Genomic DNA, 15096 nt, shown 5'->3' with positions numbered 1-15096 from the left:
AACAGCTTTCTATCTAAGCTGAGGGGGTGTGGGGGGGGGGAGCATGAGAGAGTAAACAGACTGGGGGATATGATCTAATGATATCTCTTGGCTCCATGGCTGTGCTGTGACTCATTTGCACTTAAAATAGTGCAAACAATACCAGATGCAAGTTTGATCATGAAGTTGAGTGTCTTATTGTCTATCTTAACTTTTTCCCACAGCTGAAATTTGAATTTCAGATAAAAGATATGATATGGAAGTTTGCCTGTGGGAGGTAAAGTGGAATGGGATACAGTAGTAATGAGACAGATGGGGAATGTGATAGCTGACTTTTAACCTCATGGATGAAATCATAAAAATTTATTGGTTCAAATTCTTCATTTAGCTTTTATGTTCCAGCATTGCATCGTTATCTTATGGTTTGCAGTTTTCTGTCTCACATCATTTAGTTGTGTTCACAGCACTGTTGTGCTCTCTCCACGTTCTCTACGACTGTGAGCTTGCACGTCTTACTCTTGTTTACGTTCAACATCAGTGATATTGCAATTTAAAGCCAATCTGCTTTTGTGCTCTATTTAACCGCCTCAAATAAAGTGTAAAATAAGCACAGGTCCAGACAGTTTGTCTTTCAGTGCAGCGTTAACAGAGACAGGAAGTGGAGGTGCCTGGCTCAAGAATGTCTCTGCTCTCAGGTCCCACCCAGAGGAAATGCCTGTCCGGCCTGTTAGAGTCTGCACGGGTGAAAAAGAAGTCTCCTGTTAGTGGAGTTCTGGTTAAGGATGGAAGGAGATTGAATGATGAGGAGAGCGTCCCTTGGCGAGGGATAGTTTAGATAAGCAGATGCTTGATGGTTTTCAGAGGCGTTCTAGTGATCTGGTTGGGTCAGGGGTTACAACCCGGAGAGGCAGAAGACTAAACAGTGAACACACATTCCTGAATTCTAAATTAATCATTTTATGGAGGAGGTGTGAGAAGGAAAACACTGATGGGACCATTAAGTGCCTTTCCATTATCTAATTATCTTAAGCTGTGTGGTTGCGTTCAGTTCTGGCTTACTGTGCGCCTGTGTTTTATGAGCGCTCGTCCAGCCGTTCCTTCTCCGCTTTGTCTGTCATTACACTGTGCTGCAAATATTTTCCACTGCAGCCTAAAGCCACTGATCTAATTATACAACTTTTTAAAGACTACCAGATATTTTTGTTTCTCTCAGTATCTTTCCCAAATCATATGTAAGTGCTTCTGAAAAGCCAATTGAAGAGCTCTCCCTGGACTAAGTTTTCATCAGCTTGCCAAAGTAAAGTTGGAAAGAAGTGTCAAACAGTTACAATGAAGACATTGTTTTTGTGTTAGATGTCAGTGACTCAGATGGAGGGAAAATCAGTGGAGCAGCAGCATGTACGCAGAATACTTTGCATGAATTTTCTATGCTATAAAAGACTTCTTCAGGTTCATATACCTGCAGATAATCTCAGGAAGGTTTCCTTTCTTTGATTTTTGTTCTGTACCTGCTAACCCACAAAGGGAAATCTTGTTCTTTTTTTGCATTTGCTCAGTTATTTTATTCTCCTTAAATTTACCCAGCAGGCATTGGATATGCTCTGTAAAACCAAGCTCCCTCAGTGAATAGCTCCTTTCGCCCAGGTGCATGGGTTTGGGGGCAACTTTCATGTCATAAAACCACCCCAGTAAAATTTATGCTACTGATTTAAAAAGGTTAAAGAATATAACAAATGTCATAATAATGATTACATAATATACCAAGGTACTATCCAATACACATATTGATTTCATAGCTTGCAGTAGAACAACCTTTAGCATCAATAAGTTTATCAGTTTCACATTGTTGTGGAAGAATTCTAGTCTATTCTTCTTTATAATGTTGCTTTAGTTCATTGTGTTTGGTGGACATTCGGTTAAACACACCTCTCATAAGGTAACTCCACAGCATTTCAGTCAGGTTGAGCTCTGGGCTTTCACTCGGCCATGGCAACACCTTGACTCTTTTGGACAGATACCTTCACATTTGACTCTAGGAGGAGATCATGGTTGGCTCGGTGAATGCAAGGTGGTCAGGTCCTGTAGCTGCAAAACAAGTCCAAATTATCACCTCTTCACCACCGTGCCTGACAGTTGGCATGAAGTGTTTATGGTAGACAGTTGCAGCTGTGTTGAGTTTTCATGCATTAAGGCCAAATACATCCATTTTGGTCTCATCTATATAAAGGACATTGTGGAAACCTAAGCTATGCTGCCATGTTCGTTTCAGAGAGGAACACACCTGAATCCTACAGACCAGCAAACTGGCACAATGGCTTCCTTTACAGAGGTCCTACTTTCTGTGAGCAATTGCATCAAAGCATCAATTACATCTGGATTTAAAATAAAGAAAATAATTATGCTGCACAAAGACAGAAGGGATGCAACTGACACAGGGTCTATGGTCTGTCTGGGGACGCCACAAACCTCCAGATTTCAGATTCTGTGGTGATGGTACTCTATTCTCACTGTCTACAACATAGAGTCCTGACTTATCATAGGAATCGAGATATTAAGTCCTATTAGATTCTTTTGAGTATTGCAGTCACAGTATTTTATTTCACACACTTTAGCTGCAAGGGCTTGGATTGTTTTGTGTTTTCTTCAGTGTGTGATTTTTATTACTTTAAAAAGGGGTTTCAGTGGGATCACAGGAAGGAATGCATTGACTGCAGTGTGCCGAGACAGAAGGCGATCCACGCTGAGGTATACCAGTACAGAGGAAGGACAAATGAAGTGAAAACACTAGATGAAGACTGGGAGAGAGAAATGAAAGCGAGAGGACTGTATGCGTGGCTCTTCTGTTGCAGTGTGGCTTGGGTTGCAGGCTGTGCCAAGCTCTCTATCCATCTCTCTATGCCCACAGTCTGACTCCATCTGCCAGTAGTTCCCAAAGAACATGCCACACACACACTACACACACACACAAAATCCTCTGTACTGCCTGTGCACACATGTTCCTACAAGTTTTAGAACTCACACAAACACACACACACAGAAGAAATAAGAGCTGAAGGGCAGGGTGGAGTCCAGTCTGCTTTCTCAGCAAATCCTTTATTTTTGCACCTCAGCAGCAGCACAGGCATCATAAGTTACCTTCAAGATATGGCATTTCATTCCCCACTGTGAAAAAAAAGAAAGTAACCCTATGGGTCCTTGCATGCTATGTGTATTTTAGTAGATCCCTGCATGGTCAAACTGTGTGGGTTTCTTGTGGCATGAGTGAGAGTGTTGTAATGAGTGAGCAGCTGTCTGAGACTGAGTGGATGTGACTATAAACAGAAGAGCTGAAGAGAAGGTTTATGACCAGTGGGCGCTGTGAAAACTCTGGAAAGAGCAGAAAAAATTGCTCCTCGCCTCTTCAGCGAGGTCACAGATATATAACGTAGTAGAAGACCTACTGTGGTTCTTCCCCTCATTCCTTGGATTTGTCCTTCTCCTCTCCCCCCCTTCAACCCCTTTCTTCCAGTTGGCTCAGGGTGAGGAATGCTACCCAGTGGTGGCTGGGCAGTGGGCCATGAGGAGACAGGCAATCACACAAGCAAGAAAACGATGCAAAAAAGAAAAGGGCCCCAAACCAGAGCTGAGCTGGGAAAAGACTGAAAGTCACTGTAACAGTCGTACTTCTTCTTATCCGCTGTTGTTTCTGCGAGCTGATTAAGAAATGTAGTCCTAACTAAAACATCAGCTGCAACTGTCTACCATTCTTCACATCCCACAACTGCGCTTGGCTCCATCTTTAAAACGGTGGAGAGCGGCTCTTTGACCTCTTTACGCACCTCTTATTAACTTGTTCAGTACAGCACTGCAACACTGGTAACAGTCACCTTTTTCCACCCCACATCTGCACTTGATGAAAATGGCTCTGATATGTGCCCCTTTTGAAGATGTTACCAAAAGTTGAGATAAGTAGGGCATCCTGAAGTGAATGTTTCCTGGTTAGTATGATGAAAGAATGATAAGTAAAATATAAAGTCTATTAAAAAAGAGTAAGACGATTTATAAGTGCATCCCCTTTGGAATAAACAAAAACTCTTTCACTTAGAAGTTGTTAGAAATGGTGCACTGTAAAAAAAAAAAAAAAAATGACACTTCACCTACAGAAAATCCTCCTGGTTCACGAATGCCCTTTTAATGCCCTTTTACTCAATGCTTGCAAGTACTAGCTTGACCTTTTAATGCAACAGCTGCTGTGCTCCGTGTGATAGCATCATGCATTATCCCTAGTGGCAACAAATTACATTTAAGGGCATATGTGAAGAATTCAAGTGGCAGCCACCAGAGCTGAAAAATGAGGTCATAAGAGAGAATCTGCAGTTCCACTTGAAGCAGGCTCCGAATCCTCACAGACTCCCATGATGACTCTACAGTACAAAAATACATGTTTACTGCCCTACACCAAAACTGCTTTGCTTGTGAGATCTTGTTTCTGTCTCCTTCCTAATATTTAAGGTTGTTGAAAGGAACAAGTAAGGGCTGCTAGCTTAACTGGTCAGCTGACCAGTTTTACCTTGCAACTACTGTCAACCTCCAGTAAATGGTCCGAGAATGCACATTTTCCCCTAGTGCCACTGGGTCACTGTTCATTCTCCAGGCCCTCTAGATTTTATTTTTTGCGGTCAGTGAAATTTAAATATTTTTCATATGAGGTCTACAGTCTGTGGATGTACCTTGCTAATCAGGCTAGTTAGCATTAGCTGTTAACTTATCATTACGCTTCCTGAAAAACAACAAGTCAAAAGTCAAAATGCCAGAACTGCAGACTTCAGAAAGATAGCCTATAAACCAATGGGTCATGCTGTGGTGGTTACATAAACCCTTTAAAAACAGTCTCTGGGAGAATTCCTGACTTTAGCACTAATCAGCTGTGGTATCAAATTAGACCGACAACTGTCATCATCATGTCAACGCAGCTATTTGTACTAATTTTGAAGCAACAGGCTTTTCCACTTGTTAGCTTGAAAACATCACGTACTGTTATTTTTCACATTTAAATCCAAGCAATAACCATCACCCCGAATGTGACAAAATACAGCTCTCACTCTTACTCACATGAAAGCAGTAAAACCCCTTTCTTCCTCATCACATTGAAATAGAAACCTTAGTCAACAGCTATTTTCACACTTGCAACCTGACCACTTGCATTTACACGTTGTCATTTAGATGCCACCAGGGCAAACATACTGAGAAATAATTACAGTGAGTTGCAGACAGACGCCGGCACCCGGTGCAGTCCAGCTTAGGTAACCACTTAGCAATCTGTCCAAACACTCCTGGAGCATGTTTTTGGTTAGCATGACTGGGATTTTGTTCATGCTTTAGATCAGAGGCACGCCTGATGTGTTTGTGTGTGAGTGAAGGCAGCGCACACAGGTTCAGTCTTCTAGGTCAATCATCCATATGCAAAGACCACAGAGGTCACACACTGACATTTCTCACAGCACAAAGACATATGAGCCTTTGTTCTGATCTCCTATCAGGGCCTTGTACATCACTGACCAGTGGATTAACTGAGTAAACATTTAGTACAGTTTATATAAGCGTCTGTGTTGTCACACCTTTAGATTCACAGGCTTTGACAAAAGAATCCACACTCAACTGCATGTACACACACACATGCACACATGCACAGAAAACTGCATTACTCTGGCACATATTTGTGGTCTGTAAATAGCCGCCCTTCTCCTGTATCTTCCCCTTCCTTTGACTCTTTTGAGAGTCTGTGTGAAGCCATACATCATCCAGCTTCAGGGCTCGGCTCTCCCCGATAACCTGAAAGGTGACATAGCTGTGGTCACAGCCTGACACTTGGATATGACAGTCAGAAAAACCCATCTGTGTGTATGTCTGTGACTGAGCAGAATAAAGGAAGGTGTGTGGAAAGTTTAAAACAATGTATTATCAGCACTATTTCCCTGGTTTGAAGAGGAGACAAGAGTACTGGGAGGCTCTGTGTATGGTAAACACAGAGGTGGCAAAGGCAAAGAAAAAGGTTTGTAGTGAGTTTTCTGTGAGGACATTAGAAGGGGATAAAGACTTGAATCATTGGCTAGACTCAAAGAATGAGCTGGGAAGGATGTGCAGCAGGTTAGGCAAGGCAAGGCAAGGCAAGTTTATTTATATAGCACAATTCAACAACAAGGTGATTCAAAGTGCTTTACAGAGACATTAAAAACAAAAACAAATAAAAAGCACGATTTAAAATTGATTAAGACAAGCAAACAAACAAACAAACAAACAAACAAACAAACAAAACAGTATTTAAAATCAAAAATCAAAACAGTAGATAAAATCAGAACAGTACATAAAATCAGAACAGTAGATAGAGTCAGTAGTTAAAATGTAAGTTTTGAAATTTAAGCTTAAAAGTGTGGATTTGGTGCTTTATTCAAAAGCAGCTGAGAATAGGTGAGTCTTCAACCTGGATTTAAATAAACTGAGTGTTTCAGCTGATCTGAGGCTTTCTGGGAGTTTGTTCCAGATATATGGAGCATAAAAGCTGAATGCAGCTTCTCCGTGTTTGGTTCTGACTCTGGGAACTGATAAAAAACCGGATCCAGATGACCTGAGGGATCTGGAAGGTTCATACTGGGTCAGGAGGTCACTGATGTATTTTGGTCCTAAACCATTCAGAGCTTTATAAACCAGCATCAGAACTTTAAAGTCTATCCTCTGACGGACAGGCAGCCAGTGTAAAGACCTCAGAGCTGGACTGATGTGGTCCACTTTTTTGGTCTTAGTGAGGACTCTAGCAGCAGAGTTCTGAATGAGCTGTAGTTGTCTGACTGATTTTTTAGGTAGACCTGTAAAGATGCTGTTACAGTAATCAAGCCTGCTAAAGATAAATGCATGGACTAGTTTTTCCAGGTCCTGTTGAGACATCAGATCTTTTATCCTTGAAATATTCTTGAGGTGATAGTAAGCCGATTTTGTTATTGTCTTAATGTGTTTTTCTAAGTTTAGGTCTGCATCCATCACTACACCCAAATTTCTCGCCTGGTTGGTGGTTTTTAGGTGTATAGATTGAAGTTCTCTGGTGACCTGTAATCGTTTTTCTTTGGCACCAAAGACTATTACTTCAGTTTTGTTTTTGTTTAGCTGAAGAAAGTTGTGGCACAACCAGTCATTAGTTTCCTCAATGCATTTACCAAGAGCCTGTACAGGGCCTCGGTCTCCTGGTGACATTGTGATATATATTTGTGTGTCATCTGCGTAGCTATGATAGTTTATTTTGTTGTTCTTTATAATCTGTGCCAGTGGGAGCATGTAGATGTTAAACAGAAGGGGTCCCAAGATGGAACCTTGGGGAACTCCACATGTGATACTTGTCTGCTCAGATGTGAAGTTACCTATTGATACAAAGTATTTCCTGTTTTCTAAGTATGTTTTGAACCAGTTTAGTACAGTTCCTGAAAGACCTGCCCAGTTCTCCAGTCGTTTGAGTAATATGTTGTGGTCAACTGTATCAAATGCTGCACTGAGATCCAGCAAAACTAAGACTGACATTTTTCCACTGTCTGTATTCAGACATATGTCATTAAACACTTTGGTCAGAGCGGTTTCAGTGCTGTGGTTCTGTCTAAAACCTGACTGGAAGGCATCATAGCAGTTATTCTGTGTTAAGAAGTAATTGAGCTGTTGAGAAACTGCTTTTTCAATGATCTTACTTAAAAATGGGAGGTTTGAGATCGGCCTGTAGTTATTCATTTGTGTCTTGTCAAGATTATCCTTTTTCAGTATAGGTTTAATTACAGCAGTTTTTAGTGATTCTGGAAACACACCTGACGTTAAAGAAAAGTTTATGATCTGTAACAGGTCTGACTCCAAAGTCTTTGAGACCTTTTTGAAAAAACTTGTTGGCAGGACATCTAAACAGCAGGAGGAGGAGTTCAGTTGACCTAAGATGTCCTCCAGGTCTTTGTTGTTAATAGGGTGAAACTGTTTGATGGTGTTTAAACAGTTTTTTGGTGGACACAGTACACAGTGCAGATCCTGGATCTGCTGTTGATGTACCAATTGCTTGTCTAATCTTTTGGATTTTTTCTGTGAAGAATTTGGCAAAGTCATTGCAGGCCATGGTCGAATGAAGTTCAGCTGCCACTGACACAGGAGGGTTTGTTAGCCTGTCAACTGTAGAAAATAGGACCCGAGCATTATGACTGTTTTTGGTGATGATGTCAGAGAAGTAGGTCCTCCTTGCCCTCCTCAGTTGTAAATTATAATTGTGAAGTTTCTCTTTATAGATGTCATAATGAACCTGGAGGTTTGTTTTTCTCCATCTGCGCTCAGCTTTCCTACACTCTCTTTTTTCATATTTCACCAGTGTGGAGTTTCTCCATGGAGACTTTTTCCTTCCAGAGATAACCTTCACCTTAATGGGAGCAATAGTGTCCATTACATTTAACATTTTAGCATTGAAGCTAGTGACGAGCTCATTGACTGAACCTCTGGACAGGTCAGGTGTTAATGGGAAGACCTGGTTAAAGATCTCACTACTGTGTTCAGTTATACACCGTTTTGTGATCACTGCTGTTGATATATTTGTGTGGGCTGAGATTTTACTTTCAAAGAAAACACAGTAATGATCAGACAGGCCCACATCAGACACAGTAACCTTTGAAATGCTCAGGCCCTTGGAGATCAGTAGGTCAAGAGTGTGTCCTCTATTATGTGTGGCCTCTGTTACATGCTGAGTCAGCCCAAAGTTGCCCAGAGTGTTACTCAGGTCTTTAGTCCCTTTGTCCTGAGGGTTGTCCACATGGATGTTAAAATCCCCAACAATAATTACACAGTCGAAATCAACACAGATCACAGACAGCAGTTCACTGAGGTCATTAAAAAAGTCTGTGCAGTATTTGGGAGGCCTGTAAACATTAAGAAACACAACTTTGGATGGAGCCTTCAGCTGTAACGCCACATATTCAAAAGACTGAAAACTTCCAGGAGATAGCTGCTTACATTGAAATGATTCATTAAATAAGACGGCAACCCCTCCTCCTCTCCTGCTCACCCTGGCCTCACTGATAAAACTGTAGTTAGGAGGGGTCGTCTCGATGAGAACAGCTCCACTGTTACTTTGGTCCAACCAAGTTTCAGTTAAAAACATAAAATCAAGGCTGTGCTCAGTGATTAAATCATTAATTAAAAATGTTTTCCCAGCTAAAGATCTAACGTTTAATAAAGCCAACTTAAGTGTTTTAGAGGTATTATTTGCCCCCTCGTGTTTGGGAGCAGTCTGTGGCACACAAGGTATGTTTACTACATTTAAAGATCTTTTAGAGTGCAGCTCTTTGTGTTTTGACCAGGCCACATGTCTCCTTCTGTCACCTAAAAGTACAGAAATTTTGAAACCTTCTAATAAACAGGGTCCCAGCTTCTCCTGGGAAAAGTCACCACTGTCATAATCCTCGCAGCCCGGACCCTCCACACATCACACATCAGACTGCGGAGACAGAGCATGAAGGTGGTAAGGAGGAACTAAGGGCGGCGAGGATGCGCAGTGTAACTTTGATTGCTCTGTTGAGGGCGGGGCTCGATGGCGAACCTTTGGCTGCTCTGGTGGGGGGTTAATGGGGGACAAAAAGGGATTGGGCCGGGGGGTAGATCTGAGCCCAGCATTGACCCGCTCCATCATCTCCCCAGTGAATTTCAGGTGTGGGGAGGAGGGAGAAAGGGAGGGGGAGGAGGGTGATGGCCTGTCAGGGGTTTGGGGGACTGGGGAAGGTCGTGGTCCCTGGTCCTGGTCGTTGGTGTTGTTGAGAGAGGTGGAGGCAAATAGGGACCCCTCTTCTTGCCTCAGATGTCTCTCCTTTCTGAGGCTCTTCCCGGGTGGGGGCAGATGGAGCTCCTCCTCAAGGTTTCTGCTGGGCTTTGTTAGGTTAGGGTGACTAAGGATGGAAACATAGTAACAACTGAAGGGAGTCTGTTGAAAAAGTGGAAGGAGTACTCTGGGTAGCTCATGAATGGAGACAATGAAAGCAAGGAGAGGACATGTAGAGGAAAGTTAGTGAACCAGGAAGTGCAGAGGACTAGCGAGGAGGAAGTGAGGGCAGTTATGAAGTGAATGAAGAGTGGAAAGGTTGTTGGTCAACTTAATATACCTGTGGAGGTATGGTAAAGCTAACTGGCCATAACATAGAACAATACAATTACTGGAACAAGTTGTAGGTTAAGAAATGATGATCAGTGAGCAGCAGCATGGCTCCATGCTGAGAAAAGGCATGACAGATGTGAGATTGAGAGGGTTGATGGAGAAGTATAGAAAAGGTAAGGAGAAGTTTCACTGTCTTTGTGGATCTAGAAAAAACAGATAAAAGAGGAACTGTGGAGGCTGGCAGAGAAGTATTTGAGGGTGGTGCGGGACACGTACGAGGACAGGGAGGCAGAGATGGAGTTTAGGGGTAGGAGTGACAGATGCGTTCAAGGTGAGGGTGGGACTATATCAGGGATCGGCTCTGAATCACTTCTTGTTTACAGTGGTGATGGACAAGCTGTCAGACAAGGTCAGGACTATAATGTTTTTAGATGATATTGTGATTAGTAGTGAGAGTAAGGAGCAGGTGGAAGAGTCTGAAGGATTGGCGGTATGGTGGAGAGAAGAGGGATGAAAATCAGCAAAAGCAAGATAGAATACATGTGCTTGAAGGAGAGGAGCAGCCAGGCAGGAGGAAAAGTGGAAAACCACAGAGAAGATTCATGGATGTAGTGAAGGAGGGGATGCAGGGTGAGCTGGAGATAGATGATCCACTATAGGCTCCACGGTGACAACCTCTAAAAGGATCGGCCAAAAGAAAATGAACAGTAAAGACTCCTCTTTCATGTGGAGTAATGTATCGGTCCATCATGTTTAGACCTTCGTCCATAATGTAGTCATGTCAGACACACTCTTTCTGTGATCACGGGAGTCTCACCCACCTGCTGTTCAAATCTTTTGTTTCCATGGGACAGCCAACCAGAAGAGGAGGGTGGCCTTAAAGATCAGCCTGTTTCAAACAGTAAATGAGCTGAGGCTCCGCAACAAGAAAGTCTACAATAAGTTACGGTTCTATCTGTTGTTATTTTGTATTTTCGGTTGTCTTCTTTTTTTATGTAGATTGATGTAGCTTCTGTTTTTTCTGGTTCAGAAACAGGAAGATAACATTTTGAACCCTGCCTTCGTGGCACCGTTCAGTTAATTGTTTCTCCAGCTGGCTAAACGGAATTACTACAAAGATGTGACGCTCCAACATGCACAATGTTCAAAGGTCAGCAACCAAGCTATGAATGAAGATTAGGCTTGACCATAGAGACATAAAAAAGAGCTTTTAGTTACATAGCCACGTCTAAAAAGAATATAAGAGACCCTCCCACATCAAAGGTGAAGTATACCAGTATGTATGGTTCATATTCGTTGTTAGCTTGAAATTCCTGAATAGAAAGACATTTTCTGTCGTCTCTTAAGAGGTAGCTGTTTGGTTGAGGCTTAGGTCAGGTTCAGAATGCAGGTGAAATATGAAATTACTTAAAGACTCAAAGATTGTTACATCTTCAGAAAATATTCTGTCCCCGCTTAAAAACTGGACATGGAACATGACAGTCTTTGTGAGGGCAACTTTGAGTTTGTGTATGCATGCGTACGTCTTAGTGTGGTTTCCTGTTTTAGACTGTACTGACATAAAGCGTGGTCTCACAATAGCCCATTGTCCCGTCTCCCCTCCACGCTTCCTGTCAGCGCAGAATTCACGGAAATAAGGACACAGTGCAAACAAACAGCGGCGGCTACAGATCTCCACCCACTCTAGGGCCCTCCAGGAGGAACCCGTCCTCGACTCAGGGGGTGGGTGGTAGCGTTCCTGCCAGGAAGCTAATCAGCGTCGCATCCCACTTTGACGAATGCAAGAGAGCCACATTTACAGTGTGCATATGTGCGCGCTTGGATACGTGTGGATGTTGACTGATGAGGAATGGAGCAGGAGGTGGTGAAGGGTGGAGTAGAGAAAGAAGAGTTGGGGTATGAAAAACGAAACCAGGAATTGTGGGGATTTCCAACAGAGGCCTCTATGGTTTGTAGTATATCAAACAGTGTGATTACACTTAGAGCGAGTTGGTTTTCTTTGGTGGGAAAGTAGACTTTGCACATTTTTGGGGGTTTGGGTGCATTGTGAAGACATGACTGCTCTCTTTTTCAAAAAGTAAATGTCAGTTTTTTATTAGACGTCTGAGAAAATCATCATGTTGCGGCTCAGTTTCACAGTCATGGATTATGGGTAAATTCTTTGGTCATCTTCACTGTCTTTTCCTTGAAGTCTGGGACTAGGCTTTATCTGTGAGGCTGAGTTTCACAAGAAGTGCAAGTTAAATGATAAAAATACAACTCTGATAAAAAGCGAATAGCTTGAATAAGAAGCTCACAGCCTGCTAGCTTAACTACCTTGGCTCTGGCTGCATTCAACATAACGGCCTGCCAGCTCAATTAATGCTCAGCAATTTAAATGTTATATCTGATTTCATACACACAAAAACCGCAGTGTTAAAATTACAAATTTAAATGTGCCTTACTATTTCTTGGCCACTGTGTTTAGGTGTTTGTATAGATTAAACAAGAATGCTGATGTTGATGTTAGTCAGCTCCAGGATAGTGAGGTCAGCCGTAGCTGATTTTGTTAAGTGGTGCGGTCGGTCTTACCTTCAGTTAAACACAACCAAGAAAAAATATATGATCACTGATTACAAAAAAATGTACTCAAATGAGGACAAAAGAAGGTAAAGATTTTCACACGACATTAGCCGAGAAATAGAGGGGTAAGATTAGTAAGTGCCATTTAGCTTGAGATTGTTTGTTTTTGGGATTGCTAGAGTTGCAGCATTTGAAAAAATGTCATATAAGAGACTTTCTATGGCAGCGGTCCCCAACCCCCGGGCCTCGGACCGGTACCGGTCCGTGAGTCGTTTGGTACCGGGCCGCGAGAGTTGAAGCTCAGGTGTGAAATGTATGGTTTTCAGGGTTTTTATCGGTTTTCAGCGTTATTTTGTTATCGTTTTTATCGTTAACTCGGTTTTCCTGGGTCTTTTCACGTGTGTTATGAATAAATCTTCTTTTTTTCGGTACCGGTACTAGTTTTATTTTGTTGTATTTATCCGCGATACCTTAAAGGCTGGTCCGTGAAAATATTGTCGGGCATAAACCGGTCCGTGGCGCAAAAAAGGTTGGGGACCGCTGTTCTATGGTATATATCTACGGTTAGAGAGACATATTATAAGGTTAGAGATAAAGTATAGAAAATGGGGAGAATATCTAGACCTCATAATATCATATCACACCAACAGGGCACTTCACTCTCAGACTGGAGGCTTAATTGTGGTACCTATGTCACGGTTCTGGGTCAGTTTGACCCAGTATTTTGAGTTGTTATGTTTTGGTTTATTTTTGAATGATGGATTGTTCTTTATGTTTCTCTGGTGCTTTGTTGGGTTTTATGATGAATCTGCGTTTCAAGTTATTTTGGTGTGTTTGATTGTTTTCTTATTCCCTTATAGTGCTTGTGGTGATGATGATGATTATGATGATGTTCTATGTTCCAGCTTATTCTGGTTTATGTTTAGTTCTGCCCGTGTTAAGTCTGTGTTTCTTAGTCTGCGTCCTTGTGTATTGTTTCCTGTTTTATTGTGAAAGTCTTTGTCTTATGTTAGTGTGTGTGCAGCTTTGCTCCCCCTGTCTCGTTAGCCCTGATCTCTCCCAGCTGTGTCTCCCTCCTGTTGCCCATTCCCTCATTACCACCCTGTGTATATAAGCCCTGTGTTTTCCCATGCTCGGTGTCGTGTTGTACCATCAGATCATGCCTGTGTGTTCCCGGTTCTCAGTGTTTGTGTTCTGTTCATGTTTTGTGCTTTGCCAGCAATAAAGCTGTGGTTTTCTGTTGAAATTTGGCTTTTCGTTTGGATCCTCACCTCCGCGTGCCGCACACAGAGCCCTGACAACCTAGGATATTTAAAAGTAGAATCGGAGGATCTCTTCTGTAGAACCAGCTCCCTGTTTGGATTCAGGAGACCGACACCCTGTATACTTTCAAGATTAGTCTAAAAACTCTATTTTTGATAAAGCTAGGGCTGGATCAGGTAATCTTGAACCCTCCCTTAGTTAAAGTGCAATGGGCTTGGCTGGAGCAGTCTAGGCCTGAATCACTGTTTGGGTGTCATTCACATCTTTTCACTCTGTGTTTATGCACCACTCTGTATTTAGTCATTACTTATTATTAAACTCAGGCTCTCTTTCACAGTTTCACCCTGTCTTCCGTCCACATCCAATCAGATATGGCACATGGCTGCCTCTCCCTGAGCCTGATTACGCTGGAGGTTTCTTCCTGTTAAATGGGAGTTTTTCCTTCCCACTTTTGCCAAGTGCTTGCTCATAAGGGTTTATCTGATTGTTGGCGTTTTCTCTCTATTACTGTCAGAAGAATGTTTTGATGTAACGCTACAAAATAAAATACATTTTCCGTAAATACTCAAAGCAGGAGCTTGGATCTCATCTTCTCTTCTACAGTGTATCTCGTATATTTGTGGGTATATATGCATTAATGTGTATATACATGTACATGAGGATATATGTATATAATGTTTTAATTTCTCCTATTTGCTTTTGTTTTATTGTGGCTGAATTCTAATTTAAGTAAAAAAAAAAATTAATAGTGATGAAGCTTGTCTGACTGCTGCCAAGGAAGATTGCTGATGACTTGTTGGGCTGTTTGAGGGCGGGGGGTGCTGAAATGAGCTGTCTTCTGTTCTGATGTCCTGTATTTGGTTTAAAAAAAAAAAAATTCTTAACAAAGAAAATGAAATCTACACAGACAGAGTAGATCATGACCATTAAGGGACAGACAGTCGATGGTATTCAGCCTCATAAATATCATGGAACATTTATTGATTCAAATCTGACCTTTGCAGCAAACTGTGAAGCTGTGCGCTAAAAAGGGCGCCAACGTCTATCATGTCTAGGGATGGGTATCGTTTAGGTTTTATCCGATACCGGTGCCAAACCGGTACTTTTGAAACGGTGCCGGTGCTTAAACGGTGCTCAAACCGGTGCTTAAAGAATGAAGA

The 15096-nt window shown here is 42.1% G+C and overlaps 1 protein-coding gene across 1 annotated transcript in view; it reads left to right on the top strand.

Moving 5' to 3' along the window:
- Positions 1–11966: 11966 nt before the first annotated feature.
- cdc42ep1a (CDC42 effector protein (Rho GTPase binding) 1a) overlaps positions 11967–15096 on the top strand; it is a 28745-nt gene continuing 25615 nt past the window's right edge. Inside the window, exon 1 of the mRNA XM_063481596.1 lies at positions 11967–12059. The gene's annotated coding sequence lies outside the window, so the exon portion shown is untranslated. The remainder of the gene's footprint in view (positions 12060–15096) is intronic.

The sequence above is a fragment of the Pelmatolapia mariae genome, linkage group LG8 (assembly GCF_036321145.2).
Source record: "Pelmatolapia mariae isolate MD_Pm_ZW linkage group LG8, Pm_UMD_F_2, whole genome shotgun sequence".
Classification (NCBI taxonomy): Eukaryota; Metazoa; Chordata; class Actinopteri; order Cichliformes; family Cichlidae; genus Pelmatolapia; species Pelmatolapia mariae.
Note: the sequence above shows the minus strand (reverse complement) of the source record. Positions and strands in the feature narration are given on the sequence as shown.